This window comes from Pezoporus occidentalis, unplaced genomic scaffold (assembly GCF_034315485.1).
Source record: "Pezoporus occidentalis ecotype Australia unplaced genomic scaffold, CSIRO_AGI_Poc_V1 ctg50, whole genome shotgun sequence".
Classification (NCBI taxonomy): Eukaryota; Metazoa; Chordata; class Aves; order Psittaciformes; family Psittacidae; genus Pezoporus; species Pezoporus occidentalis.
Window position 1 is genome coordinate 3,380,997 of NW_026915836.1, and position 20,336 is coordinate 3,401,332.

General features: G+C 44.8%; 1 long non-coding RNA gene across 1 annotated transcript in view; it reads left to right on the forward strand.

Moving 5' to 3' along the window:
* Positions 1–20,336, forward strand: part of LOC134173248 (uncharacterized) — a 65,988-nt gene that overhangs the window by 9,491 nt on the left and 36,161 nt on the right. Inside the window, exons 2-3 of the long non-coding RNA XR_009968186.1 lie at positions 2,283–2,567; positions 15,783–15,878. This is a non-coding gene — a long non-coding RNA (uncharacterized LOC134173248). The remainder of the gene's footprint in view (positions 1–2,282; positions 2,568–15,782; positions 15,879–20,336) is intronic.

Here is a 20,336-nt window from a genome sequence, read left to right on the forward strand (position 1 = left end):
GGAAGATGGGCTTTGTGTGTAAATCTTTCTCTTGGGAGCACTGAACTTCATACCATACCTATGCATTCAAGGCTCTTGTCCCATCAGGCCAGAAAGAGGGGCAGAGACCCCCTTTTGGAGGCTATCCACAACCAAGAAGCTGGCAGAAAGGCAAACCTCAGACCCCCTTAATAGGCACTTCTCTGCCTAGCCTCTGCTAACAGGGCTCTGTGACTAGAAGCTGTTTATTTTGGAAGAAGCAGGGGGACAAAGAGGGCTTTGGGCTGCTTGCAGGTGATTTTTTTTTCCTGGAGTGAATTTACAACAAACATGAGAAGTGCAACTAGGGCACAAATTCACCTTATGTTTTACTAGCGGTTACTTCGCTTAGTTGTATCCCTTTCCATCTGCGTGCACGCAAGCAGTGTGCCTTTTTCTTTGGCCACAATGTTTTAACTGACATTTTGGGGTGAACAAGTGTGCCAAGGCTTTATTAACCCCAGCAGTGTCATTTCTCATTACAAGACTCCGATTCAGAGGAAGCAGTGCTGCTAAACCAGCTACTGAATCCCAGCAAAAATGACAGTTTTCCTCAATCAGTTCCTTTTGTGACCTTGATCTGAACCTTAATCTGTTTTAGCAAAACTCTTTTTATTAGCCATTCAGACTTAATCATACCGCTAATTTTCCTGTTTTTAAACTATCAATTTAAGGCTGCTTTTCACGTAACTAATCAAGGCTGATGTATGTTATTTTGGCTATGGTTTCTAATAATTATTCTTAAGAGTTTTCTAAGTCTGCATTTTCCATAGATAACTGTCAAAATTGCAGATAGGGTAGAATGGCTTGTTTCGGTGATAGCGCGCACACAAGTCTGCTTTCTTATCTTTAGTGAAAATAACCATTACGGGCATTGTATAGGGAATCTGAGCCTTGCCTTCTTTTCTCTCCTTACATCCGCAGTGGCTTTTCATTAGTGTTATTGTTGCAGACAATCATCATGGGAGGGAAGGGTTTTCAGGATCAGGCTCCTTTTGAGATATTCGGAATAAGAAATAGAAACATATACTTGCAGCTCTCTCACAAAGACTGTGAACTGTTGTAGCTAATGACTAGTGATTTTTCCTTGCCTATGATACTAAAGAACAGATTGTGTTACTATACTTATCTCTACCTTTACAAACAAATACACCAGGAAAATATGTCGAGCAGCAGAAACCACGCTTGTCATCAAACGCTTCGCTACCCTGACTACAGGGTTTTTGTACTTTTTGGCAAAAGCCTCAAAACACATTGTGGCTTGGTTAAGCCCGGAATTCTTTACACTGTAAAGGGAGCCTTTCTGTATCCATCATACGCATGCGGGTCTCCACCGAAGGCAGCGCTTCGCTGCTGTTGTTTGCCGTTCTTACAGCTGCCACACAGAGATCACAACCCCTCGTCCTGGGCTTTGTACCCACCAGAGGCGCTTCTGTACCCCCCCCAAACTGATCCACATCACAGCAGGGCTATGATCTTAAAAGCCTGGCACTTCGGATTAGGTTTCCGTTGAAGTTTGCAGAGTTGATCGATTCCCAGGGGCTTTGTGTGTGTGCAGCAGGGTGGTTGCATGGGATAGGATGCATCCACCCCCCCCCCCCCCCCCCCACACACACACACACCCAGTTGGAGGTGCCATTGGAGCAGCACATGGGGAGAAACTTCACAAGCATTTTCCAGCTTAAACCTCTCGCTCGGTGCCCAGTGGGACTTTGTCAAGAGATGCGCTAACGTTTCCTTAGGGAATGAAGCAGGTTTCCTAATTGCAAGTGAGCCGAGTGACAGGATTTTCTGTCTTGAAGAGAGAGGAAAGCCAGAAAGTTTTTATGTTCCTGTTGGGGTCTTTCAGTCGAAGATGCTCAGATGTCTTGGCATTGGGTTCCCATGCCAGGTGGAAGGCAATGTCTGGAAGAGGAGATGAACAAGGATTCTTCACAATCTTTTTCCCCCTAACTAAATCCTTTCTGTTGGTTAAAGTGCAATGTTTTCCGCACCAGATTGAAAGGATTGCCATGTATGGTTGTGTAAAAAGCTACAGGTTAATTGCATTATATGTATCTGTAGGAAAATGAATGCTATATGCAAAAATGGATAAAAGTGCTCCAATAGCCCATTAATTAACTCGGCCCTATTGTTAGCAGGGTTGGCATTAGAGGAAAGAAAAATGCCTTTTCAACCCGAAACCTTGCCTCTCTCCCCATTCATGCTATCTCTTCTTGTCACTTCCCATTAGCTGATCATGACATCTTATCTTTTTCCTGAAGGGTGGGCCAGAAGATTTCTTTGGAGCTCATGTAAGTGACACTCCAAGGATTGGCCAGCAGCAGGTTCAGCGGCCCCAGCCCCCGGAGCCAAGGATGTCATCCCTGTGACATGCCTGGAAACCCCAGCTCATCCCTCAACTGTCCGGTTACAGCAGCATCTCCATCATGTTGCACTTCAAGCCTGTCACTGGCATGGCTTCACGCTCCTCACCCGGGAACCCTTCCCTGGTTTTTGCTGAGGACTGTGGTTTTATTTTTAACACAGAGTCCTTCACATCGGCGGTGGTAAGGATTTCTTTGCAAGGTGGGATACTGCCAGAGGAGGGGGTGGCTGGGGATCATACCCCACACGTACACACGTGTGATGCTGAGGCAGGAGCTGTGTGTGAAAGCCACCTAAGCAGCGTTCCAAATGTATTTGGTTTTCAGTGCTTTGGAAGGGTCCTGGGCTGGTAGCTCTGGACACTACCTCTGGTCTCGGCACTTTGGGAAGCAGATTCTGGGAGAGCTCTGCTTTGCCTGAAGGTATGGGGCTGCCACCCAGTCCCTCGGAGCCCAGGATGCTCCAGTGAGGGGACACAGCCAGATTGCTCCCACAGTGTAGCCAGACAGTATGGCTCATGCTGGAGGGACATGCTGCCGGCACCGTAATTGCAGGCTCAGATTCTTGCTGTGGTATTACAGATTCCCCCAGGGAAGCGCGCAGCTATGACCATTTACATGGTGACATTGTCAGGCATGAGTCATTTTCTTCCCTTTCTCTCTCTCTGTGTCTCTGTTTCTCCTCTCACACACGCACATCAACAAATGCAAGCACAAAACAGACTGGTAAATACAATTTAAGTGATGCTTTAGTGCACTTTCAGCCCTTCTTTTTCTAGATGAATTTGATGTATTCCCCCCCTCCCCTAAAATGTAGCACAGATGAATGTTGATACAGGAATGATGACTTTTGCGTCTTCTGCTTTGTATTAGCTTCTTTTTATCGATTTACCTTTGAGAGTGCTTTAACTAAAAAATTAATCAGTAAAACTAATCCTTAAAACCCAAATCTTTGTCAATACAATAAATCAGGAATCTTGCAGAGTAACAGGGTCACTGTTTAAGAAGTTTTTCACCTGACACTCTTTAATACTCCAGTTTTGCTAAGGTTCTTGTCACCCTTTCCCTACACATCCAAATGAATGCAATGTGGATAATCTCATTGAATTGTACTGGGGACATTATCATCATTCACACAAGTAAGTACTTGTGGATTTGGCATCCTTGGCTCTGAATTCCCCCAGGAGCCAACTTTTTCATGGACGCTGGAATGATCATTTTGATGCTTTAAAAAGAAAAAGAGCATCTGCTAAAAGCAAGTTAGGAAAACCACTGCAAAGTTGTGGGGTGCCCGAATTAAGGCTGCTTTTGCAAGATAAATGTGGTGGATCATTCGTCCTGCTCATGCTGAGCAACACTGCGCAGGACATCACTGCTGAGCGTGAGCAGCACACTGTCTTAAGTGGGAATGGATTTGATCCCCCCCCCCCCCCCTTTTTGTCACTCTGTTTACAGCACAACACATGAGACAGGGTTTGTGCAACTATGCACTGTTGCCGCCTAACTGGCAGGGTGAAAAGGTAGCACTGTAAGACTCAGGTGATCCTGAGGATGATGCAGGTACAGTGAAAAGCAGGTACATTTGTATCTGAATGAAGAGTTTGGAGGCAGCGACCAGATCTGTGTAGCCAAATGTGTGTGCCAAAGACACTGCTGAGGATGTGTGACCATGGTGGTGAGGCCTCGGGTTTTGCATTTTGTTAGGTTTACATTTGTGGAGTGAGCAGAGGTTGAATAATTTATGGTGGTGACTACTTAGATACCATATGTCACGCTTCTTTTAAAGCAGGATGGGTTTTTTAATACACAAAAGGGAACAGACACTGGAGCTGAACTTTCTTCATTTTATTCAAGAAGAGAATGCTTGGAGTAAAGGCAGCTTTTCCCGTACGCTTTGGATCCGTGCTAAACTTGACTCGTCAGCATCGCTCTGATTTTGCAAGGAGAAATAAATCCTGAGTGGTTGCACAGATCACACACAAGAAGAAACAGCAAGACTTTTACACCAGTCCCAGAAAGAGACTTTAGGGTAGTTGGGAAGTGTAGTGAAAGTGTATTTCTTCTGCCCATTGTTTGAAAATACATCTTTAAATAGATAAGTGCTCAGTTCCCATCTGACAGTATACAGATGGTAGTCTTGATGTGACAGGCAGGTTTTTGGTGCTGTTGTGCATTGGAAATACTCTACTGTGTGTTTTATTTTGCTGCGAGAGGAAGGAAATCCTCGTGCACTAGGAGTTCACATGTCCCTTTAAGTCTTAAAATATGTTAATTTTACATGCCAAAGTCTTAAGAAGTGTTTGACTGCCCGTGGCTTTTGTGTGCATCTCCAGATGGCAGATGCCATTTTGTGTTTCACATTAATTGAGTAAATTTCCTTGCTCTTTGTACATATTGCAGAGGAAGCCATTCTCTGCTTTGAATAGGACAGAACAGCTCTTTGGCATCAAACCCTTCTGGTCTGGTGGTACTAAAACTGTTTTAAGGTGGAATTCTGTGAACAAGCTGTTGGCAATGCAGATTTTCTCTATTGTAGGTGGAAGTCAGACGTTTAACAGCTATCTTAGAAATATCTTGAGGGTTGTTCCTGGTGGATTGTGAAATAAACCCATTAGGATAACCTGGAGGCTGAAGACATAATAAGTTATGCTTTTTCAGTGTTCATTCAACTAAAGGGAAAAATAACTCTTTAATCTTGGTGGGCACCGTTTTTCATTCATTTTCCTGCTGGTTTTGTTTTTCCCCTCTCATTTTGTAGATATTAAGGAAAAAAAAAGGAAATCTCAAAACTTCACTTTGTGCGAACATTAGTGAAGTTGTAGAAATTTGCACTGCTGCTTTTGGGGGCACAAGCAGCAAACGAGGGTGTGATGGGGCCGCCACAAGTAATACCTGAGGTGCTCCCATATGGAGGTGAGAGTATTCATAAAAGTTAGGTGCTGGTGATAAGGGGAATTTATGCACAGCAATGCTTTAGAAACGGCTTCATGTGTTTTTACACCAAGGTAGAATGAGTCCAGCGATCGGATTTTAAATCACCCTTTTTAATGTTTTCTGAATGCTCACTCTTCAAAACTCCCTGCCGATGGGAGGCAAAGCAGATATCCTGCCTGTTTGAAAAAGAATATAGAAGTTACTGCTCATCAAAGGCACCAAGATTATATGCCATGTTATTAATCAGATTTTTATCATGGTAAGTGGTGTCCAGATATAGTTGAAGTGGGCAGTGTACATAATAACATAATTATGGGTGTTACAGTGACGTAACAGCAGCAGGAGCCCGGCTCCTGACTCCTTTGTTTTCCATTCACACCCACCATGATCTACTGCTATATTTAGTTGTTTTTCACAGTGCTACCTAATACTGTCATCCCAAGTGTTGTTTTGTGGGTTTTTTTTAAGGAAAAAAATAAAGATAAGACTGCATTGATTTTCCATGGAAGCCCGAATGCTGGAATCTGTTCTTGCAGATGATAAATGGGGGGGGGGGGGTATTTTTGTTATTTTGGGGGGGGGGGAGGGAAGGTGGTTATATTATTGTCATGTTCTGTGTGTGAAATGCAATTGGAGTCGGGGCAGAGCGGCAGCTGGTGGAATCCATCCCAGTTCCACTGCCTCCTGTAGTCCGGGACTATCCGTGTCTGCTGAGGAGCTGCTCCAGACAATTGAAGGCAAGCTCGTGGAGCATGAAAAGAACTGAGATTATTATATAACTAAGTGGTGTTTGGGGATTCCAATAAAGGAAGTTTTGACTGCTGAATTGCTGCACTTCGGCAGTTCTCAGTCTATCATTTTTGGCACAGCTTCTTTGCGCGGGCTTGCAGTTCCAGAGGCACCTGAAAAACACCCGTGTGCTTCTCAGGTAGCACTGGGATGATGTAGGGCAGCAAAGCTCAGACCCCAGGAGATGTTTGCAGCAGGAGGTGTTCCATTGCGCTTGCACCCCATCATAAGCTAACTTCCCATGCCCAGAAGTTAGGCATTGCGAGTGCCCCAGAGGAAAAGATCTCATTTTCAATCCAGAGCTTTTGTGGTGAGATATACCTGCTGTGGTGAGCTAATTATTGGTATATGGGGCTGTGTGACACCTGTGGGCATTGTGCTGTGGCCCACAACAAGAGAAAGAAGAGATGTAATGCCTCATGGAGCACTCTTTTTTTCCGTCTGTGTTGTTGTTATCACAGAACTGGCTCCTGAATCAAGGCAAAGTCTTTGTCAAACACCACCAAATCAAGTACACCGTGAGTGAAGCTTGCAATGCGAACATCAGAAATGTCTTCTGTGTTTAGGAGCATAGCAAAGTGTGATGCTGCTGTCAAGAAAAAAGCCCTCTCAGGAGTCCCAGACTAGATGAAGACACAAGCCCAAGAGCCCCGGAAGGATGTTGTTTGCCAGCTCTACAATAGGTTTATTCAGCAGGAGTCAGCAGGTTTGCCTGTGTTCCTATGGTCAAAGCCTCATTCATTCTGTGCAGCATAGGTCAGCTCTGGTGCAACTATTGATATCTGTGGAGCACTTGCCCTGCTGCTGTGATTTAAAGAAAATCAGTGTTGTAGTTACAAAGCATTAGTGACTCCTCTGTGTTGTATTTGGTGTAACATTGCAGCTCCCTCTCTCTTTAGTGGAGTACGCATGCTACGTCTCACCCAAAGCAGTGTGAACAAAGATGGAGAGGGGGTCCGTATAGGAAGAGCTTTCAGAAATTGCAACCCTCCTCCCATGACCTCTTAAAAAGTATTTTAACAGCAGACAAACCAGCCTGCTCTCCTCGGTCTCAGCCTCATTCTTTTCATACATTCAATGAGGCTGCCCTAAGGATCCGGGTCATTCCATATTTATTTGGATTTTAAATGACTCCAGAACAAATAAAATGCTATTCTTGCCTTCCCCTGGACCTCTTTTGATCACCTCAGCTCTGTGTAGGAAAGTGGCTGCAGTGTATCACCAAGTCACTGGGTACTTGGGTGTGTTTTGGTCTGTTGCAGTTTTTGAGAGAGAGATGCACGATGCCATGCTGAGGCTGCCAAGGTGCAAGACAAGAGGATCACCTGTAGCCAGCCACATAGAAGGCAACGAATACATCGAATAACACTAGCGCAGACAACTGATCTTTGTCTACTGCCAAGATAAGCACTTCTGCTAATGAGATCAATGCAGCCTTCCGTATCTAATAAGGCTTATGCTCAGCTTGATGAAGGTGAAGACAGAAATTCCTAAAAAGCCTGATTTTAATAGCCGTGTTCAAGCAGAACTCCCTTTTGCCTCATCGGGCAGTGCAAAAGGCTCAGAGCATAGGACAGGAGATTAGGATCTTGGACAGAGGAATTCTCTCCATTGCTTTGCATGGCGTGTGACAAACCACTGCCTCAGTTTCCCTGGCATCAGAGTGTTGCTCCCTGTTCCCCAAAAGAGTTGTCTGAACTGAGGAGCATGAGCGAGGTTCTCATACGCCACAATGCTTAAAGCCAGAGCAATGCCTATAAATATGTAAATGGGAGTTTTCCTTTATCCTGGGAAGGGCTGGAGCTTGCCTCAGGGGACCTTCTCTGACTTCAGGACTGGTTTCAGTAAGTACCCTTGGCAATGCAAAATGAAAGTGCACGACTAAATGAATTGGAAGATGTGCATGCAGCTCCTGCCACTCCCCAAATACCTTTCCCAGCTCTGAATGCAACACAGATTTTAATCATGGAGCAACAGATGATTGATGGATGATTAATAGCTAATTTGTGAGATTCATTTAACTTCATTTTACTTATACACCATATGTAGAATTAGTTAAGGCTTGTACAGGAAAGGAAGTGATGAGCCATTGTTCCCATTAAATTATAATGACAGCCTTCCTCATCACTGTATATTTATTATGTAAGAAAAGGAAATGTCTAGTAAAAATCTGTATAGGTTAATAACACCTTCATAATATAGTCCCTCTTTTCTATTGACTTGAATAGCCCTCCTACTGACTTTTACTGGATTATTAGAGTTAATTACATCAATTGCAATATAATTGATTCTTAAATACTATGTAGGAACCTCATACAATTATGGAAAAACAAAAGTCATCTAGACATCTCCGATCAGAAAAGATTTGGAATTCCTGCACATTTAATTCCTGATAATCACCAGTCAGTTTGGACATTAAGATTGCAGGGTTTCTTGTTTTCTTTCTGTTAGGTTTTGACAGAATTGATAGTTTTACAACATTTAACTCAGTGTGCATGGAAATATAAGATTAAAGAGACGAATGTAATTTGCTCAAATCGTTACTTCATCTCCTAAAAGTGAAATGTATTACCTGCCTGTCTGTGTTAAAATACAACTCGTGCTCACACATGCATACTCAAGAGGGAAAAAAAAAAACCTAGAAATACGTATTTATCATTGAAGGTTGAAGTCCTTTATCCACAGGTGCAAGTGTTCCTACAGATCTTGCTTGCTAAAGCCACCGCGGGCCCTCAATGTAATGACATGAAGCAAAGCTGAACACTGATCTCCAGGGAGCAGAACATCTATGTGCTATTTCACTGAGTAACTTTGACATCAAAACGCTTTCTAAAGGCCGGTCCTCTTTTCCAGATGAAGATTACAGACCATTCAAAAGAAGGTGCTTTAAGATAAACCCTCCGAGGCACACTACAACATTATTAAGCGCAGTTCAACATTAAAGCCAGTCAGGCATCACATATTTTTGTGTCTGTTCACAGTCAGAGTCCCCTGTGGTACCAGTGGAGGAGATGTTAGTCATGGCTTTTTGGCTGGCTTTGTTGCGGTTCTCCAGTGGCCTTGTAGGAGCCATGCAGAGTTCTGTGAGAGGGAGTTTGCTTTGTGTTTGTACCTAGATTGTGGTGCTAAAGTCTTCACAAGGTAAATCCAACACTTCTAATGTTGCTCCACTGAATGTCCTCAAGTCAATTCAGTCGGGGTGGGGATATCACTTCAGAGTTCCAGCTGAGCAATAGGTGCAAGTTACTCTTGTTTTGCAAAATGATAACTTCTGTTACTGTTATGACTTTTTATTATTAATAATAATACTTCTGCTTTACAGCTTAACGCACACACTTAACCACCCCATGGCAGCCGGCTATCAAAGGCTTCCCTGAGGAAAAATTAAGCCGTTAGAGCAATAAATTATGAAAAGACTACGTCTAAGGGCACCATCCACCTTGTTCTCACACCCGCTTTATGCATTAAATAAACCATAACATCCTGTCCATCGTGCCGTCAGTAGGGGTTAAGTAAGTCACTGTAAATGAGCTCCAAATCATAGGACGTAGCCGGCTTCCAAGTTTTTTGTTTGCAAGGAGAAACAGCTCCAGGCCTTTTGATGGTTCGGGTCTTTAAGGAAAGCCTTTTTTCCATTCCAACTACTTCCTGTTAATGTGGAAATGAGAGGAAATGAACATTAAGCAGAAGGATGGGCCCATCCTTTTCCAGTCGTGTGCCTAATTTGTCAGGTGCAATATTGGCACCTGGAGGCTTGTTTTGGCTGCAATTACATCCTTGCTGGGGAAATATCCGAATACTTGTAACTAACGGCATAGGACTTCAAAGAGTTTTTGTTACAGGGAGCAAGAAGAAAGGCTGCCGTCATTAGAAAAAGCAGTGGAATAGCCCAGTTTGTTTGCAGTGGTGTAATGGTTATAAACAGCAGTAAGTTGAGATAAAAAGGAAGATACAAAGTATGTGACATCTCATTCTAAAGCTAGCGGCGACCACTGAGCATGTAAGGAGGTCCACCTCCTAAACTTGTCCTTGGAAATATGCTCTATTTTCTGTAGCTTGACTATGGTCTTTGCCCTTCTGAATCTTCTTCTAAAATACCCCATTGCTGAGGACGTGTATGTGCATTTCAGTAGGAGGCGTAAGTGGTTCGTAATAGAATTATTTGTGGCCTTTGAGCTACAGAGATGGCAAAGCTGTTGTAAGGGGCTCTGGATCTTAGATCAAACTCTTCACCCTCAAGGTGCCAGAGCCTGTCTAGTGCCTTTATCTCATGCTGAATACTGCAGTCATACTTCGTTCTGTGGGGCTTTGGATTAAGGGAATGCCCAAGAGGAATAAGGGTGCCCATGTTGGCCAGTATATTAGTAGTGTACGTCTTTGGCTGAATCTGTAGAAAAAAAATGTGTTTAAGGGTCTGGTAATGGAAAGGATGAGACTGAAGTAGAACTTATTCCCCAGTAGTGTCCTGAACTATGAAGCAACTTGAGTTGATTTGGATTTTCGGAACTGATTAGTTTTGGACCAAAGTAACCATTTATGTGCCGCTTCTTACAGTCATGAATTGCAATTGATTAACATCTGGGTGTGGGGGGAGGGGAGGCAGTGTCACTAATTCTTATTTCATTTAGGTAAACTATGGTAAATCCAGCCATGAGTGATATATACAGATCTGCAACTGTTCTGAAAGCAAATCCATTCAGATCAGTGAAATGAGATAACAGACTTGGGAAATCCAGCTGCTGTGCAGATGTTGGGTGGAATTTCCCAGGGAACAGCAGTTATGCCGTTTTTCGTGTCTGTTTCTGCATCCCTTGCTCAGGAGGGCGAGTTACCGCAGAGCAAGCAAACCCCCTCCTGGGGAAGCATCAGTGGATTTGGGATTCACTGACCCTTTTTTCCTAGGTTAGTTCAATCAGTACCTGGGTTAGATGGAAGCCTGAATACCCTGGAGGTATTGAAGAGTAGATGTGGCACTTAAGGGCATGGTTTAGTGGTGGACTTGGCAGGGTTAGGTTAACGTTTGGACTCAATGATCTTAAAGGTCTCTACCAACCTAAATGATTTCATGATTCTGTGTTTTTCCTCTAGTAACTTTCCCTATTTTCCATTATCCCATAAACACCAGCAAGGATTAATGCTGCAAGACACCTGAGTGACCTCTCTGCCTCCACAGATGACCATTATTACTCTGATAGTTCCTGCGGCAGTTTGAGTGTGTACGTTGCCAGCATACAGTGGCACTGCATGATCTAGGCAATTTACTTTCTTGCTTTGTAATTTTTAAGCTCAATTATGTCATTCTCTACAGACCCAGATGCCATGATTTTGAGGAATAGGTAATTTGTCCTCCTTGTAGATGGATGCAAGAGCCTCGCAGGGAGAATACAGCCTTGCTTGGGTGACCCATTCCACTTTATGTCTCTGACAGAGGCACAACTTCCTCCTTTGGTAGGTCTCCTGGGATATCCTTTCCCATTGTGTCAATTACGGCATTTCTCCGCAGCTCCAAGGAATAGGAACAAATAAATCAAACAAACAGGCTTTGGGGGATGATCCTTGACAGCAACAGCGATTGTCAGCTACTTAGATTCCTCATATCCCTGGGATCAGAGTGCTCCTGACATGCCATTTGCACAGCCTGGGAACAGTAGCACTCGGTACTTCCTTTTCCTTTGTTTTAGAGAATTACAGAGCAGGTCGTGTGCTGGTGCAAATAGAGCTGGTTGCTCTCCACACTGCTATCTTTTGTACCGTATGTATAGCTTTGATAAGCAGCACATGTGCCTGCTTCCCGGCTATACAGTGTTTCCAGTCTGATCTCAGGAGTGTAGCTAAATCAATATATCCTTTGTGATGTGCAGATGGAAATAATCTCCAGGAAGATGCATTTCTGAGCTTTGCCTAGGACGTATTTTGTTGAGAGGTACAGCTGGCTTGTGGAAAGGTACAATCCAAAACCGTATTGGAGCACACTGCTAACCCTGCCCAAGCAGCTTTACGCTGCTCTTGTGGTCCCGCCGTGACCATCAGTAGGGCTTCTGGAAGGCTCCTTTGATGTGAAGGGGATTGCCAAGGCAGAAAGAGGGCCAGCCTACCTTTACAGCCCCATGTGCTCTGTCACTGGCTGCCAAAGCCTCCACCACACCTCAGGGCACCACTAGCTGCCCCAGTATCTAGTGCTCTTCAGTCCTGCTCCCTGAACTGGACCACATGCAGACAGGGCATTTCCATCCTAGCATAGCCTAGGTAAAGTTTGCTGATGTGCTTCTGCCTACTGATGCTTGTTCATGGACCTAAATACAGATTTCAGCTTTGCAACCAAGAGCAAGGCCAAATGCCCCCATGTTCCATGACTGCTTGGGGTGACACGTGGATTCAGGTTCACTGTCCAAAGCTCTCTGCAGACTCGGAGTTTCCCACCTTATGGTGGAAGAGAATTACGTTCCTGATAGTTTTGCCCAATTCAAGCCCTTCTGGATGCTAAATGAGTAACATACACAAAGTAAAGGCACATCAGCAATGTAAAAACACTTTTGTTTCCTCAGAGGCTTGTGCTATGAAAAAATGACACGATGATTTGAATCAGAATACAGGAGGATCTGTCAGATCAGTCACACCTGTAAAAACACAGGTTCAGTATCAATACCTGCATCATTCATGACACGCTGCTAGTGAAATAGCATACGGGTGCGATTCAAATAACCAAAGAAGAGCGACAGGCGTTTTTTGGCTGGATTCATCTCAGCTGTTAGAACGAGGCAAACGATGCCCCGTTTTCCCTCCATGGATTCCCAGTGAACCCAGGGCAGGAAGTGCTGCACCTGGGGTACGCCATGGTTTTAACATGTGTTTCCCCTGTGCAAGACTGGCTGTGAACACCTGAGGTTTGGTCTCTCCCAGAGCAGTTCCACAAGAAAACCCTAGATCATGCAGTGCCACTGTAAGCTGGCAATGTACATACCCAATCGGGCTCAGGAACTATCTTTCCTGGAGTGGACATTTTGCATAGGGAAACACACATCTAATCTTACAACCCCAACACTTCATTCCTATACATGCTTTCTAAGTACAACAGCCCATTGCTGTGTGCTGGAGTCATGTGGGAGCTGCTCCTTCTCCTTCTGGGCAACGAAGTGAGGCAGGGAGCTCAGTGCCACCACCTCCCTCTCCAGGGAGGCCAGTGCAGGCTCCTTTTGTGCCACAACAAGGGCTTTTCAAGGCGTGCTCTCTCCCTTACAACATGGTTGGGTTATTGAGTGTGTACCCACATACACAATGCCTCCAGAGGGTGAGCAGGGGTTGGAACACTTCCCATATGAAAACAGGCTGAGAACATTGGGGCTGTTCAGCCTGGAGAAGAGAAGCTGTGTGGAGACCTCAGAGCAGCTTCCAGTGTCTGAAGGGGGCTACAAGGATGCTGGAGAGGGACTCTTCATCAGGGACTGTAGTGATAGGACAAGGGGTGATGGGTCCTTTACAACCTGAACCATTCTGATTCATGTATGCTGATCTACAACAACTTTCACTGTAGGATCCCTTAAATACCCCCTGCAGATGTTATAGGGAGCGTCTTTTCCTGTCTGAGGAGCCCTTTGGCACCCTGACAGATGGAGCACACATGGTAGCATGGCCCTGCTCCTCCTGCAATGCCTCATACCCCGGGCAGGATGGTCCCCCTTGCTCAGGCCAGCACGCTGTGGTGTGGCATCGTCTCCTAAGGTCATGCACCAGTCAGCCGCAGGGCTCTGGCATCCCTTCACAGCTCTGCTGTTTGTAATACGTATTATCAGTGCTGTGATAATGCTGGAAAATGGCTGCTTCTTTCTGAATAAAAGGAAAGTTTGCTGCTCGTATCTCAAGGATAAAAGCATGTCTGGCTGGAAATCAGTGCAGGGTGCTGAAAGCAGGCAGAGCAGCTGAGCCAAGCACAGTGTTCTGTGTCCCTGGAGAGCAGTGCTTCAGTTCCCCAGAGCAAAGGCTGCTGCCTTGGTACCAAGTGAGCTGAACTTCCCCCTCCCCTCACCATTGCAAGCAGTGGCAGAAAACCTGACCTGCTCTCCAGAGCTTGGTCTTTGCTGACCGCAGTGACAACCAGACATATGTCTGGTTTTCACAACCCTGTGATTGATTTGCCTCCTCCTCTGGTCCAGCACCCCAAGTCTTCTTCCTTCACCTACCTTTATTTGGCCACCCTGAAAGTTAAGATCCTATGTTTTGTGTATCGCTTGTGATACAGCTGCAGGAGGTTTCAGCAGGTTTTAGGATGAGGGCAGTGGAGTGACGCTGCTGCAGGACAGCCCGGCAGGAAAGGTGCCTGCAAAAACTCAGGTCTCTGACCCAAAAGGAGAAGGAAACTTAACAAACAGAGTCTGTTTTCGCGGTGAAAAGGGGCAGGGTGAGAAGGGAATATTTCTGTTCTGTTGCCAAGGTGTGAATTCTGCAAAATGTGGGGCCTGCCCCCTCGAAAGCTACTCAGTGTCCTTCAAGATACCATCTCAGTGAGCTCATCCGCCAGCACCATGCCCTCGCTGGGACTGTGCGTCTGTGCATGCACACTCGCCCAGCACAAATCAAAACCCCTTCCTTTTAACAAATTCACAGAGCCTCACAAAAACCTATGGGAATATCTGGTTTTGCATGCAAATATTTACCAAGTAAAAATGGATACTTTTCCACAGCTCTTAGTCCCAGGCTTCTTGTGCACAGAAACTGCCAACTGTACATGCATGCTGGTTTGGCACCGGGACAGCGCATTCCCTAGAGAGCAGAATGAAACCACAAACTCCTTTTGCTAGGGAAGCCCTTTCCATGGAGCAGGTGAAAGCGTGCTAAAGTCACCCTTGCCTCCTAGCCTGGCTGTTTTCGGAATGCCATTTGAAAACCTCTCTCCCTCCTCCCGCTGTCCCCAGTTTTATCCCTCTTTCAGGAGGCAGCCATCAGCAACAAAACCACAATGCGGGGCTTGGCTGGCTGTGTACATTCAGCAGCTGCTCTCTTCCAAGTTCTGGGCAAGCCACAGCTATCCAGATTCCCACTTGTCCTCTGTCTTCTGCCTCAGTTGCAGTACAGCATCTTGAGCTAGAAGGACCACTAATTGACCAGCTTGGACAGGTTGCCAGCACTGCAGTACAGTCAGCCTGCTGTCCCCTGTTGTCTGTGCCTTTCCCCCCTTCGCTACACTTCCAGCCCTTCCTGATCCAAAGCTTGTGACATCTTCCAAGTCCTCCTTGCATTCAAGACTCTAATTCGGCATGTGGTATGCTGTGCTTTTCCAGCAGGCTGCTTTCTGCCATTATCACTCCACCCAAGTGAATGTTCAGGATGGGTATGCTCTTTCTCCAATTATTGCAGAGAATCAAAATGTAAGCAATAAGCACTAAAGCCAGATTTGTCTAATACGAAACATCGAGCAAAATCTTTGTGTTCTTCTGTAATTACTCTGAAATAGTTACCAGCCTGGTAAATAAAAATACAATTCTCTATCTTAAGATCCGATCCGGTGTTTTCTCACAGGGTAAGGTAAGAATGTGATTGCAGTTTGCTTTAGCCCATTTCTTCACGTTGTTCTGCTGACACGATTGTTCAAAGAAATTGTGCTTTTGGAAGGAAAAGGTTAAAGTTTGCTACTGATATTCATCAGGAGATGGATATTTAATCTTTAATCTCTTGTTCTAGGCCCCTACTTCGGATCAACTCATTATCCCGAATAAACGATGTGTCATTCCCATTATTTATGTTTCACTGCAGCCAAAGTATCTGGACCTCGTTTTGGTAAGCACCATTCATTTCGACCCATTCAGTATTAATCTCCCTTCTAACATCTTTCCTGTCCTATGTGCTGTCCCCTATTTGCTTTTATGTTTTCCGCAGAGTGTTTATAAAAGGATAATCTTTTACAAAGCAGACAGAATTTTTGTGTATAAACTGCTCTGTTTGAATGCCTCATTGATATACCATCTAAACTGAAGTGTTCAGCAAGATTAGTGCATCCACTGAGCCACTGAACTGGGGAAAAATATGGGAACTGCTCCTTTCTTTATAGTGAGAGAGGGTAGCTAATGATGCCATCTTCTTTTAAATAGGATACTTTTAGCAGATGGACTCAGAGAATATGAACACATTCCACAAATAAGAAGTAATCAACAAAGGAGGTGGCTTATTGTGGCAAATAAAAGGGGAAAAGGGCACAAAATGTATAGATTAGGTAAACACCCCCAGCCAGCTTCTATCTTAGTGAAAGGGGTGTAAATGCAGAATAATTCAGCCAAAATGATGTGAATTAGTGGTGGTTTTACATCATTGTTGCTCACATCAAGATCTGGTCTCTTTGCAACGTGATTGCTGAGGACTTCAGCTAGGAGAGGGGCTTGCAATGCCTCGAAATGCAAATGATGCACTTTTCTCTTTCTCTTACTGATATCAATTTCCGGTAAGAATGTGTTGAGCACTATTCCCTCCTTTTGTGTGAAGTAAATAAATGAAGGCTGCCTGGCACACATAACTTACGCTTATTTCGGCTGTCTCCTTTGCGATGTGTATCTGGTGACATCGGGTGCCACTGACACACCCTCCGAGATGCTGACACTGTATGTTAGAAGAACACAGTATGCAAGTGAATCCGTGCCCATATTCCCACACTTAGATGGGAAAAATCCCAAGCAGACATGTGGTAGTATCATTTGAATGGCATAGATTCTTAAATACATTTGTCACTTTGTACACTTGCCAGCTCTTCTTTGAAGATATAAACCACCAAGCCACTCCAAATTATATCCATCATGACTCCGTCAACATGTAGCACTGTTTAGTATGTTATTTTAGTTAAATTGCACTATTGTTGTCCATCTATTATGACATAAACTAGGATTGGTGCCCTTGCTTTAATATGAAATCAAAACGGGAAGCAAAATCCGGGAAAAAGAAAACATTGAGAAAGTCATGCCATTCGTTCAGCAGCAAAGGAACACGAGGAGGAATATTAGGGAGGCTGGAAGCACAGAAGGTATCGGGCACCCCTAGTTCCTGCTTTAAAAGGGATCACTGGTGTTTATGCTGGGGCTGTGCATAGAGAGGGATGAGACCCCTTTGGACGGCTCCCGTTGTCATTTTCAGTTCAGCTCCCCCACTGATATGACCCAGACCTGGCTTCTAATAAGAAAACCCTGTCCATGGCTATTTCTGGAGCCTGTCAACACCACTGCAAGGTTAGTGAGAGCAGTCTGCGGGTCGGGGACAGGGGTAACCCAGCTTACTGAATTGTCATTGTTCTTTGCAGATAGTCCATGTAATTTAGTACACAGAAGCCATCTCAAGGAAATAATTGCCTGTGCGGTCCTAAGGAGACTGGTAATAAGAAAATGAATCTGTCACTTTCTGGTTGCCATTAGTTGAGGTTAAAATCTTTCCATTATAGCTACTATCCGCTGCCCTGTATGTAGTTTCAACACAGGAGAGAAAAAATCATCACCGTATTTGGCACAAATTGGCCTACATACCGGGGGAAGCAACATTGGACTGGTCTGGAGAGATCTAGAGCTACTCTTCCAGTGTTAGGACCGATGATCTCCAGACCTCTGTGTTCAGTGGTCGGATCTTCTGTAGAAATGAGTGCAGTTCCTATTGTGCTGCTGGAGGTCAGGCATCCAGTGAAACAAACCAGAAGAGATATACCCAACAGACCCCTGCAATTTCTAGTGGTTTTCACCAATGGAGATATGAACTATATAGTAAAGAAATAAAGCATTTTTTCCTTGCAAAGGTGATCAGACATGACCTTTCTGGCCTTAAAGTTGCAGTGAAGGAGCAGTGCTTGTTAATGCAATTTATTGTCTAGCAGTTTTTTGTGATGAACCATCAGGTTCCTGGAAATCCCACAGGAAAGAACATCTTTGTAGGCACCGCAATCACTGCACAAGTGATGCAGAGGTGACTCGTGCCAAGGCAGGGTGCCCGTGGCTCTGCAATGTGTCGGACTTGCTGTACCTGTGCAGGTCCACTGCACGGTGCATTGCATTCACTCAGACCAGGATGTGGCAGCCCTGTTGCTTCTGGAGTCATCCCGCCGTCAGGTCTCATTGGATAGATTTCTCCCAAGCACAAATTCAAGTCAGTAAAGACCTAATGGAACACTCTTTGGAAAACATTAATAAGCAATTCTAGGTGCAGCGGCACGGGGACAGATTTCTGGCTGATTTCTTTGCACTTAATTAACCTGCTTTTCTCACGTACCCTCTGAAAGGGAATTCCTCTCTGCCTGACCACATGGTGGGACTGGGATAAGCCCACCACGTGTTTGTATGCAAATCTGGGGCACTAGGTCTGCAGTAGAACAAAAGAGAGGAGAAGATGAGTGAGAGAGGACCAGAGGCAGACTGAGGGAGGTTGGGCTGGATCCCAATAGGCCTGCTTTCATAGAGACAGGTAAAGCAGAGAGTTAAGGAAGTCATAATAAAACCCATAGGCTCTCAGGCACAGTGTCCATACAGATTAAAATAGGCAGGAAAGTTGGAATGGGCTGGTAATAAGTGTGCAAATATAAGACCAAGTGAACATACACTGAAGAGATGATATGATATGGTAAAATATGATGTGATGGTCTGAAATGATATGATATAATGTGCCTTTTTGCAGCAGACATAGAATCATAAAATTATTAAATCACAGAATCATAGACTTGGACATTGGACAGACCTCCAAGGTGGAGGTAATCCTTGTTGGAATATTCTGTGCCATAAGGAAAGGATCATGTCCTCCACCAAGATACACTAGTGAGGTACCTGTATTCTCCCTGCATCCCTTTGACTCCTGATTAAACACTTCCACACTGTAAGGTGGGAGGATGAGCAAGTGTGGATTGGTTAAGCCTCTTTTTTCCATGGAGTCATGACTACATAAGGAGATGGGATGCCCATGTGGAGGCTGCATGCCTCCGTTTTCTCATGTAGGATTGTGGATAGCAGGAAACAGACCTGGCTGTCATTAATGGAGATTACTGAAAGTGCTCATTGCTCCTAATCTGGGAATACACTCACATAAACGTTAAGCAGCGCCTTGATTTGATCCTGACCTGTAGTGGCATCCCTGGTGCTGCTGCTGTGAGTTGTATTGATGCTGGGGATGAGGCAGCTCCCACATCACCTTTTCCGCACATCTAGTCCTAACCATACAGATGTGTAGGCAACGCATGGGGGAAAAGGAAGGGAGAATGCTGGAGTGACAGTGGTTAAAGAACGAGGCTAAGCCATTTCCTCTGAGGCATGAAATCTGTCAGAAGATAGTGTATTTTTAGGAGCTGACTGCAGACACTGAAGCTGTACATCTCATTGGTAGAAGAGCATAGAGATCTAGGCACTAACACGATTAATACCATGTCTCAACAGAAGGGATTTCCCACACTTATATTGCTCAGAAATAGCTTTTCATAAATTTGATGTGAGCACTTGGCAGAAGAAGCAGCCATCAAATACCAATAAAAATATGTTTGTGATACCTGAAATGCACATCTAAAGAACCAGAGAACATTAATATTCCAGAAGGACTCTTCAGGTACCCATAAAAATCGGATGTTACAGGGGCTCTGTCAAGGTAGAGAGCTTCAACCCTCAACTCATCATAAAACGTACATTGTCAAATTTCTTACTGTGAAAAATCAGGACTTCACACTAGCAGCACTGACCAACCAGGTGGCTCCGGCATGCCTGGGATGCGTTCGCTCTGTCAAGCACATATGGAAATCCTTTCCTTGTGGATCCATTCAGGTTTTGGGCAGTGAGGGGCCTGGATGTCTTGTTGGAAGGGGGGTGCAGCCTCTCTCTTTATGCCTGCGGTGGTACAAGGTGTTGCTGTGCACCCAGGGAAGTCTCTTTTTAAATAGTATTCCTCATAGGACACCGTTTTTAGCTCCCCGGGCAGCGTGGCTCCATTGCAGGGTCCCAGGGGCTAGCGAGTGCAACTCCTTTTAAGGTTTGCCAAGCCAAGAGGCTGCTGTAGCTTCTACATCAGGATTGTGCTTTTCTCTTATTCCCTTCCTTCTGCTCCCCCCTCAAGTCCCTCCTCTGTAAATGAAATGAAGCTCTTCCGGGGGTCCCACCTGGGATAACCAGCCCTGCTTGAAGAGCATAATTGGGAATGTTTCGTACAGATGCTGTCTGAGCACACAGAAATGACAGAGTGATAGACACAGCTTAAATCCCTAGACTGCCAGACAGATAAAGATGGTCTGTCCCAAAA